General features: G+C 37.4%; 1 non-coding gene across 1 annotated transcript; it reads left to right on the plus strand.

Annotated features, from left to right (window-relative positions):
• The first annotated feature begins 1,756 nt into the window (after positions 1-1,756).
• LOC122898229 lies at positions 1,757-1,861 on the plus strand. The gene has a single exon (XR_006382919.1). It is a non-coding gene; the product is annotated as a U6 spliceosomal RNA (small nuclear RNA).
• Positions 1,862-10,158: the final 8,297 nt, after the last annotated feature.

A 10,158-nucleotide genomic window follows, 5' to 3' on the forward strand; every position in this document is an offset into this window, starting at 1 on the left:
GGAGGATCAGCAGTGCTTACAGCTCTTGACATTTTTTCAGATTACAGTGTTGCTGTTCCATGTCTGATCAGCATAGTCAAACACACCTCTGTGGCTCTTGAAACGAGTCTATGCCATGTGTTCAGCTTTGTGGAGCATGCACAGCCCAACACTAGTGCATATTTTATCTGAAAGTCACCAGACAATGAGCTAATAATCAAGTCACTCAATGGACTTCCTATAATGACTACAACCATTTGGTATTGAACAACATTGAAATCACCTAAAAAATTGACCCAGAAAGGTTTCTGGCTATAATTCCCTCAACTCTTCCTCTTCTACACACTGTAGTAAATCAGTTTGACCACTAAATAAAGCTTTCTCCAGAAAAAGGTCATCTCTTTTCAGTCACTTATTGCAAAAAGGATAAAGTGATTTTATATAGATATAGATATAGACATGGATATAGGCATAGGTAAATACAGATAGATAGGTATAGATAGATATAGATATAGATATCTACTTTGAAATTTTGGGATTCTGCCTTTATCTTAACCGAGCATGGTACCTGTTATTTTTCCCCAATATCAACTCCAGGATGGCTTGGTTTGTTTAACCACTTGGATTTTTTTTAGAAGAGTAGCATGGTTATATCATAAAAATAATGACCATCTGGTTGAGTATACTGCTTGCTAAGTTCCCCTATAGTAGCCCAAACTGGCTAAAGTGAGGAAAATAACAGAGCTTTATAAGTTTAATTAAATGTAACTTTTGCACCTGTATTAAAACTGGGAGTGAGAGTCAGGGGTGATTAAGAAAAGGTAAAGTTAAAGGTACTGTATTTAACAAGTATTTTATGGCACTGAAGGAAAAGCAACAAGCTGGACCCTGGGAAAGGATCATGTTAGAGCCCGGGAACATAGATGGGAAAAGGACATTAATATTTCTTTTTTCCTTTAGACCACCCCTGGAGCATTCCTCAAGAAAAATCCTCTTATGTGTCTGTTCCAAACTATTAAGCACCTAAACTGTCAAGCTGCTGTAAGGCAGCTCTGGCCACCATTTGATTGCCATTCAACTGAAAATGACCAAAAAGCTTATCAAAAGGTAAGGTCATAACCCCTGTCCCTACACTTCCCAGTGCAATTTCTGTAAACACATTTAGTTATTTGCTTCGTCCACATTCCCACCGCTGTAGCATAGTGATTTCCTGGATTGGATGAAGGTTACCTTGTTGATGGCATGGACCAGACAAACTGGACTACTGTCCTTAAGTATTACCTTCAAAAACAATGAGTAGACTCAATCATTCAACTGAACTGAAACCTCTGACCTATCAGATGGTTAGGAGACAACAATGGAACAATATCAACTTGTGCTTCCGGGTGACGTAGATTCCACTCCAGGAGCTTCTGTAATTGCAAATAGTTCTTTTTTGGGGGATACCAAGTATACTCTTGGGATTAGAGGTCTTGGGTGGAAGTCAAGTATTAGCTCGTTTCTCCGCCCCCCCCCCCCGAAATGATGATTATCCTCTTCGGAGTAATTCTAAGAGATCTCCAAGATTTTAAGGAAACACTCCCAGTAGATAAGTAGCCCTTGAATCACTATTCTGTGTCTCCAAAATGAACTGCACTTAGTTGTTTGGGGAATCTTCCCAGAGGGGTAGCTGATTTGCTACTTAACACCAACTTCATAGTCAGTTTTCCTTACAATATGAATCATTATAGGAAAAATAAGAATTAGAAAATTCTATTGGAAAAAGAGATACAAGCACTTGCTTCATCAGCACATACACTAAAATTGGAATGATACAGAGAAGATTGGTGTGGCCTCTGTGCAAACGATGACACAAATTCATGAAGAAAAGGTGATATTGTCTTTGATATTAGTTGAGGTGATCAAAGATACCACCTCAGTCCTAGAATGCATTCAGGTTAGCCTGAACTCAGTGGCCAGGGTTGTTATAGATGATATTGGCTGTAGATTTTCTACTTGCAGGGCAAGGTAGAATCTGTGTGATCTCTAATATATCCAGTTGTATCTGGATTAATGTCTTGAGCCAAGTGGAAAGGTCAGTGTGGAAACTTAAGGAGAAATACACCTGGATTTCTAAGGTGGATCCAGATGGTTGAGATTTACCTAGCTGATTGGGTCTAGGACACTTGGTGTTATTACTGAATATTGCCTCATCCTGATGCTCAGAGTCCTGTTGATAGTAACCTTTATTAAATGTAGTATGAGATAAATTTAACAGATTTAGTCCTAATCTCTATGAGTCATAATGATCAATGTGCCTGACTGACAAAGTAGTGCACTCATAGGAAATTTTTCCAGAAGTCAAAACAGTGTTGCATCAAGGAATGAATATAGTTAGAAGACAATTCTCCACGGATCTTACTATTCAGATATTGTCTCTTTGGGGCAAAGATTAGTCAGGTTTACTGTCCATTATAAAAGATTCATTTTTCCTACAGTTGGAATTCTACTCTTATAATTCAAATCATGATGTGTGAGCAGGCACTTGCCCCACTTAACACTGACTTGTGGGACACCAGCATAAAATGCTGATACTCTGATGACTACTATTGCCATAAGTAGTAAACTTTTTGTTTCTGATTCAGGAGTCTCATGTCTTCCCCCAGCACCCACAAAACTATAGCAAGCTAACTTGACACATTGGTAGGGTAAAGTCTCAGATCTTACTGAGTTCTCTTCATCTCTATTACTAATGCATACTGATTATGATTTCAGTTATATTAAGGAGAGTAGACTTTAGTCTATAGAACTTATAACTAACATTTTCATAGGATACTAGACTTTAAAATAATTAGTGACTAAATTAATGTGGTTATATATAAGGTTATTCGGTATGTCCTGAGAGGAACTCAGGGGATTGGTTTTAATATTTTGGAGAAACTGATAAAAAATACAGAAAATGCCCAATGACATAAATTGTGCTTGGATGTTTGCGGATAGTTTGAAGTCTGGATTTTTTTTTTTTTCCTTTTTTTAAAGAAGTCCCACACCTAGTATGGAACGCAACACAGGACTTGAGCTCACAACTCTGAGATCAAGATTGGAGCTGGAATCAAGAGTCAGATACCCAACCAACTGTGCCACCCCTGTGGCTCAGAAGTTTATGATGGATTTCTAATTGAGAATCCTTGCTATAGGAGAAGCTACTCCTCTGAAGTAAAGGATGAGTATGCTTCTCCTAGGTCAAGCTTCTGGCACCTCCTCATAACAACTGAAATAGATTATGGTATCTTCTCACTGAGTTCTAAGAAATGCAACATATTCATAGTCAGAACACTAGAATGTTTGAAGATCTATTGCTGAGTAGATGGGTATATTAATATATTATAAATCTCAATCATATGACTCAGACAAATTCCAAGAAATAGAAAAGCATTACCTATTTGAAATGAGTTACATATACAATTCCTCTAGCATGAGTTGTTTAATGAAACATAACAAAGAATGGTTGGTCAAATCTTAAGGAAATATCTTTCTATAATGTCTTATTCTTACAGCAAAATGGATCAACACTTGTAATGCTAAAGTTCCCTTCAGAAATGTATGGAAGAAAGTTGTACTTGGGAAAATATTCAAAATTTTCTTCTTTGCTGGTATTAGAATAAGGTATTGAGGGTAAGGAAAGGTTATTAGCTTGCTATTACTCAATCCCTGCTGAGCACAGTAGAACATAAAATAGGAATAAAGAAAGGAAGTCAGCTCTCCAATCGCAGCTGCAGGCTGATGAATCAGTTAGTGATTAATTGTTGCTACTAGTAATTGAAATAATCATATTTCGGGGGGGGAAGCATTTGGTCTCTAAAATGCTTTTTCCACAAAATGTAATTGCTGCAATATTACTGGATGTCTTAAAAGGAGATATAATGTTCTTAATGTAAAACTAAAAAGAATTATGATTCCCAAGATTGACCCAACATCTGGCATTAGGTTTTGAAAACCCTCTGACTGTCAAAAGCAGTGGTCTCTTTGCATCAGCCCTCTTATTTTCTTATACACATTTCTTTCAAGTTAGCTTTATAGAGAAGACAGCATAATGTAGAATGCAAAACAACAACAAACTAATATGCATTACCTTACTGTCAGTAAATCCAGTGAGTTCACATTTACTCCCTCCCCTCAAAATAGTGCTTATATTTTAAAAGTAATATTAATGTGTTAATCAACAGGCTTTATCATGTTCCTAATTCTAAATGTGTATGGCCCCATGCCAAGGATTTGGGAAGTCACTGCTTTCAAGTAGTTTACTACGTAATTGTGAAGATATAGTATGTATGTAAAATGTTGCCAATCAATACCGTGTACATGAGTACCATAGAAAGATTTCTTGAAGTTATATATTTGCATTTAGCGAGAACTTCACCTGTTCAGTTCCTCCAGAAAGTTTTTTCTTTTTTTCCAAAACTAATCTCCACAATCACCCTGAGATGAAAGTATCATATCAATTTGAGATGATAAATAAATAGGATCAGAAAGGTTAAGTCATTCACTCAATTCCACACTACCAAAGTAATGTACAGCAATTTGTGTAAAACAATTTTCAAATGTGCTTTTGCTTGCATCTGATTGCAAAAAGAAGAGAGAGAGGTAACTCCATGTTTTAAATCCTTGGTGATAATAAAAGCCTGAGATAGTAGCATTTATGGAATAGAAGAATTATAAGGAGAAAAAAAAACTGTCATGGGAGGAAAGATGAGTTCATTTGCAATATATTGTTTCTGAAGTGATACTAGGTCATATAAGAAGAAATACCCATGAGCACATAGAGATAAAAGATTCTAGTTAAAGAAAGAAATCAATCAGTATTGGATATGTGGGTATGGTATTCAACAGTGTTTCAATGACAATGAAAGAAATAGTAATAAATGAGCAACCATATGTTATGCATGCAACTCTTCATGTTAAAAAATGGAAACTATTTCTTCTCCCCTTGAAACCGGGTTGGTTTTGGACTTGACTTGACCCATAGAATGTGGTAGAGTGACGCTGTCCTAGTTCAGGGTGTAGGCTTTATGAGATATGGCATTCTTTTGCTATCCTGAGGCTCCTGGTAAAGAAGCCCAGGCTGTCCATCTGGAGAAAGGAGCTATGTGAAGAGAGGAGCCCCAGCCAATAGCCCAGCAGTATGGTCCCTGACAAGTGAATGAGGCCATTCTTGATCCTCCAACTCAGCTACCATCTGAATAAGTAAACCCTGCTGACACAACAGAGCAGAGATTAATCATCTCTGATGGGCCCTGCTTAAATTGCTGAACCGCAGAATTATAATTAATAAACATGTTGCATTTTATCCACTTAGTGTTAAGGGAGTATGTTACACTGCACGGTACTGCTGAAACACAGAAGGAGACTAACAATAGGTAATTAAACAAATACTTGCTTTTTCTTCCTGTCACATAATAAAACATTCTATTAAGAAACATAAAACAGGAGGGGCACCTGGGCGGTTCAGCCGGCTAAGCATCTGCCTTCAGCTCAGGTCCTAATCCCAGGATCCTGGGATTGAGCCCTGCATCAGGCTCTCTGCTCAGTGGGGAGACTGCTTCTCCTTCTGCTTGTGTTCCCCCTCCCCTCCTCTCTCTGTCTCAAATAAACTAAAAAAGAAAATTAAAAAAAAAAAAAAAAAAGAAAAAAGAAACAAACAGGACTTAACAGGATAGAGAGCTATCAAGGAAGTGATAGAGAAACATCTTCATTGCCAGTCAGAGGCTTTCTGAAGAGGCAGCATTCGAGTAGATAAGGAAGTTAGAGAATGAAATGGATAACAATGATTGACCATGAATATCAGAGAAAACTTAATTCCCAAATGTTTGATAATATGTTCCAAGCAACACATCCAAAATCAAATTCACCATCCCACTTACATTTGTATCATTATAGAGGGCCCTTCCCACTGTCTTTTCTTTTGTCTGTATCACCATTGGTGGCTGGGTTATGGACATTGGGGATGGTATGAGCTATGGTGAGTGCTGTGAACTGTATAAGACTGATGATTCACAGACCTGTACCCCTGGGGCAAGTAATACATTTTATGTTAAGAAAAATAAATAAATAAATAAAATCTTTTAATAAATAAATATAAATTCAGAAGCCACCTTCTCCAGAAGGACCTACCTAACTTTCTTATCTGGCCTAGTGTTCTCTTCTCTGTCATCCCAGCCACCTATATTTTCTTTGTGAGAGAATCAAAAACATGAGGCAGCTCTTTTTTTTCCCTTTAACCTAATCTCACACCAGTAAACTTAAAACTCATTTTGACCTGGCTAACCTCACAATATGCATCCTGTAGGTGAAACGGCAGTGCTTTCTTGCCTCTAGTTACCCTGGGCCAATTACCCTTTCTTTTATTCTTCTACTTTATCTCCCACTGGATTCCAGCTTAAGCACATCACCAAAATTTAGATTAAATCAAGAAAAAAGTTTTTGACCAATGGCTGCCTAATCTGTCACTGAAAAGTAGCAACAAAGCAAAGCTTTTATCAACCAGAAAATGTACTGTGCTTCCTTTGGGAAGGCAAACAAGACAGCAGATATAGAAGCCTCACTCAAAGGAGGAAAAAGAAACTGAAGGATTTTCAGAGTAACACCTGTCAAATGGAGCCGTAATGTGTACTATTTGACAAAATAAGCTGGTGACTGTCAAAATAAATAATAAACCTTCCAGCTCTGACTAATGACTGAACTATCCTGGAAGACTTGAGGGAAGCATCCAACAAAATGCAAAATTGAAAGAAAAATTGGAATGGTCGGCCCAGCCTCCTAGCAGCTAAATTTGGAAATAATTTTGGAAAAACTCAAACCATTCACCAGGTTCCATGGCAGAGGGGAAAGTTCCAACTCCTCTGATTGAGCATTCCACTTTCGTTAGGAAATCACATCTCTTCTGATGGAGTGCCAAGAAGTTGGTCTCTGCTTTTTCGATACAGAAACAATCCTGCCGTGACTGTGGCATTCTCTGTGCAGACTTTCAGCTGACTGCCAAGCATATCATCAGGAAGAGCAGCCCGAGCTGGACCCCTTTGTATGCAGAGTGGGGCAAATTGCAGAGAAAGCCCATTTTAATACCTTTTCACTTCCATTTCTTCCCGGGAGAGGCACCCATTTTCCTTTTCCCAGAGCTCCTTAGAGGGTCATCTTATTTTCCCTTTCCAGCAAGCCAGGTTTTCTAACATGATTACAATGAAAACGGCCTGAGTGTCTGCTCATAATATTCTGACCCTTTCCAGGGGCAGTTTGATTTAAACAAATTGTTTTTTAGAGGTCCACAAAGACTCGATAAATTCCTGCTCTAAAATTCAATAATAAATCGCAAGTGGAAAAATACATTGTTAGTGGAAGAATTTTAAACATCTCAAAAATAGAGTCCTGCAAAAGCCGTCTTGCTTCAGCAATTATCCACTTATGCCTCAAGTTCTAAGTAGCAGAGGTAAGTACTGGTTTGTCCCTCTGCTTGACTCCTTTAATTGTGCTTTTGTTCCCAGGAGAAGATATTCTCTGAGCTCCCTAAGTCAAAGTGTTAGCGAAAAAAGAAAAAAAAAACACTAAACGGGATATCTGCTTTTAAGGAGGGGCTTGTTTAGATATTATTTAGCCTAGAGTAACATGGCTTGTTCTCTCACTTAATTTTATTTATTTATGTTCTTTCATTATTTATTTCTCCTTCATCTGTTTTATACATTAGAGTATATTGACTCTAGTTCCAAATATGTTTTTCATAAGGATTTGATTCTGTCATAAGTAAACCACTTAGAGACATGAAATAAACAAAATATCAAACAAAGAAACATTTCTTATTTGTTCATTTCTAACCAAACATATCTGCTAAAATCTATAATTTAAAAAAATCCTGACCCTTTTTGTTGTTCGTTTTAAGCATTAACTTGGAGATATGTGCTAGTCTAAAACTGCATTTCAACATTATTTGATAGCCATATTCATTTAACAAGAAATCAGAACACATTCCGATTGTAGAATGAACGTCTAAACTCAGGACCATTCCAGACATATGGTTAGCAGGTAACTGTCCATACATGTCTGTAAGTGAAGTAAAAAGTTGGTTCGTTTCTGGGACGCCTGGGTGGCGCAGTTGGTTAAAACGACTGCCTCGGGCTCAGGGCGTGATCCTGGAGTCCCGGGATCGAGTCCCACCTCCATGGGGAGTCTGGTTCGCTCTCTGACCTTCTCCTCGCTCATTCTCTCTCACTGTCTCTCTCTCTCAAATAAATTAAAAAAAAAAAAAAAAAAAAAAAAAAGTTGGTTCGTTTCAATATCCATGACTCACAAATGGACAGGAATTAGGATGCCCTTGCTTCCTACCCAGTGATTTCAACATTCTAGGATAATTTGATTCACCAATCCATTTGGTTGATCCATCCTACTGATGGAAGATGATCCAATCCAGTCAACATCATGTCCAATGTATCCTGTACTTCCTGCAGCAATTATTCTGCTTGGCAGGACAGTCTTCTCTAAAGCCTTCTCTGCTCATTATTCTTGCTGCCTCTGCAGGGTCAGTAATGTGTCTGCCAGTAAAGTGTTGTCTCCTTCCATTTCCTATTCCCATAACCACAAGGAGTAGAAGCAGTTCCCCTGTTGAGGAAAGAACATTTGTCCATTAATAACCACACTAGTCTAGCCAAATCCCATGTTGATGTTCTGGTCATTTTTAACGTGGACTACTATAACCACATTCTGTGCTGTCTCCAAAGCTTTATTCTTCATTCCAGTTTCAAATGATCTGCATTCTGCAGATCAAATCATTTTCTAGATGGATTTAAGTTATCCCCATGGGAAGGAAAACCCTGGACTTGGCAATGTTGTATATAGGGATTATGTTGTGGAATGGGGAGATGAGTCTCTAAAAGAGGCATTTGCATATACCACATGATGACAGAGACCCAACTTAATAGTTTGCAGGGAAAGGAGGTTGTTTTTGTTTTTTGGGTTTTGTTCATTTTGCTTTTTTTTTTTTTTTTTTTCATTTTCATTCCAGGTATCAGGAAATTTCAAGATCTTATTACAATTTTATGACTACATTTGCCAAATTATGGGAAGTGGGAATTGGCTCTGTGTCTCTCCTTATTACAAAGTATTGAAAAATATTTTGTGTAACTTTTGGAAGCTGAAAAAGTCACCAAGGAGTACTGTCAAACCATTGTTTACTAACTTCTACTTTGATGAAGCCGAATCCACAGAGAGAATTTCTAAGAAGTTCCTTGAGCAATTGTTACATTGTCCACCAATATCTGCAGATAAAAATAAAAGTAAGGAATGAAAGACAATGATAGAAAAAGAGCAACTGTTTGTTGCTCTTGCAAACTCTGTTTAATTTCCTGGCATCCTGGACAATTTGGGGGCTTATATTTTGTAATTACTATAGCCCTCTATGAGACAGTGAATTCATTACCAAAAGGTGAGCCATTTCCTGTCTGCTCAGTTATGGAATCAGACTAAGTACTATTTTATCAAAGGAACCTTGGCTGTCACCCAGCGTTAATCATTTTCAGAACAATTATGATTTACGTTAGACATAAGGCTGATGGATCTCTATTTCTAGATTCCATTTTGGCAGCTTGGAGCCTTACCTCATACGTAAGATTATTGCTGAAAATAGTGCTTCTCCAAATTGTCCTCCTCCATTCTTTTTGTGTCTATCTTTAAAAAAATATATAATTAATTACATTCAAGCCAGCAAAGCTATGTGACTGCCAGTGCTAGCTCAAATATTGTTTGCATATAATCCTACACAGATGTGGAACCAATAGGGAGCTGGATGACTGTGTGCTTTTACATATCTTTTAGTTAAATTAAAAATCCAAAAGCTAAATCTTGTGTTCTGGGACAACATGTGAATTTGACATTTCCTGGAGGTTATTAGAACCATAAACCAATGACTAGACTATATTCATCCATTTAAGTGGTTTGTGACCATGAAAGACTAAATATTTACAATGTCTCTTATCCTTGGATACCATATAATGATTTCATCATTTTAATAGCTCTGAACTCAAATGTGGTTGCATCCCACTTAAATTTCAGAGACATGCATTTCAAATAATTTGGGTCTCATTAACCATTTGACTAAAGCCCAAGAGTGACAAAGCACACATCAAGAGTTCAAGGTGTTGAAATCAAGATTTTAGT

The sequence above is a fragment of the Neovison vison genome, chromosome 1 (genome assembly GCF_020171115.1).
Source record: "Neovison vison isolate M4711 chromosome 1, ASM_NN_V1, whole genome shotgun sequence".
NCBI lineage: Eukaryota > Metazoa > Chordata > Mammalia > Carnivora > Mustelidae > Neogale > Neogale vison.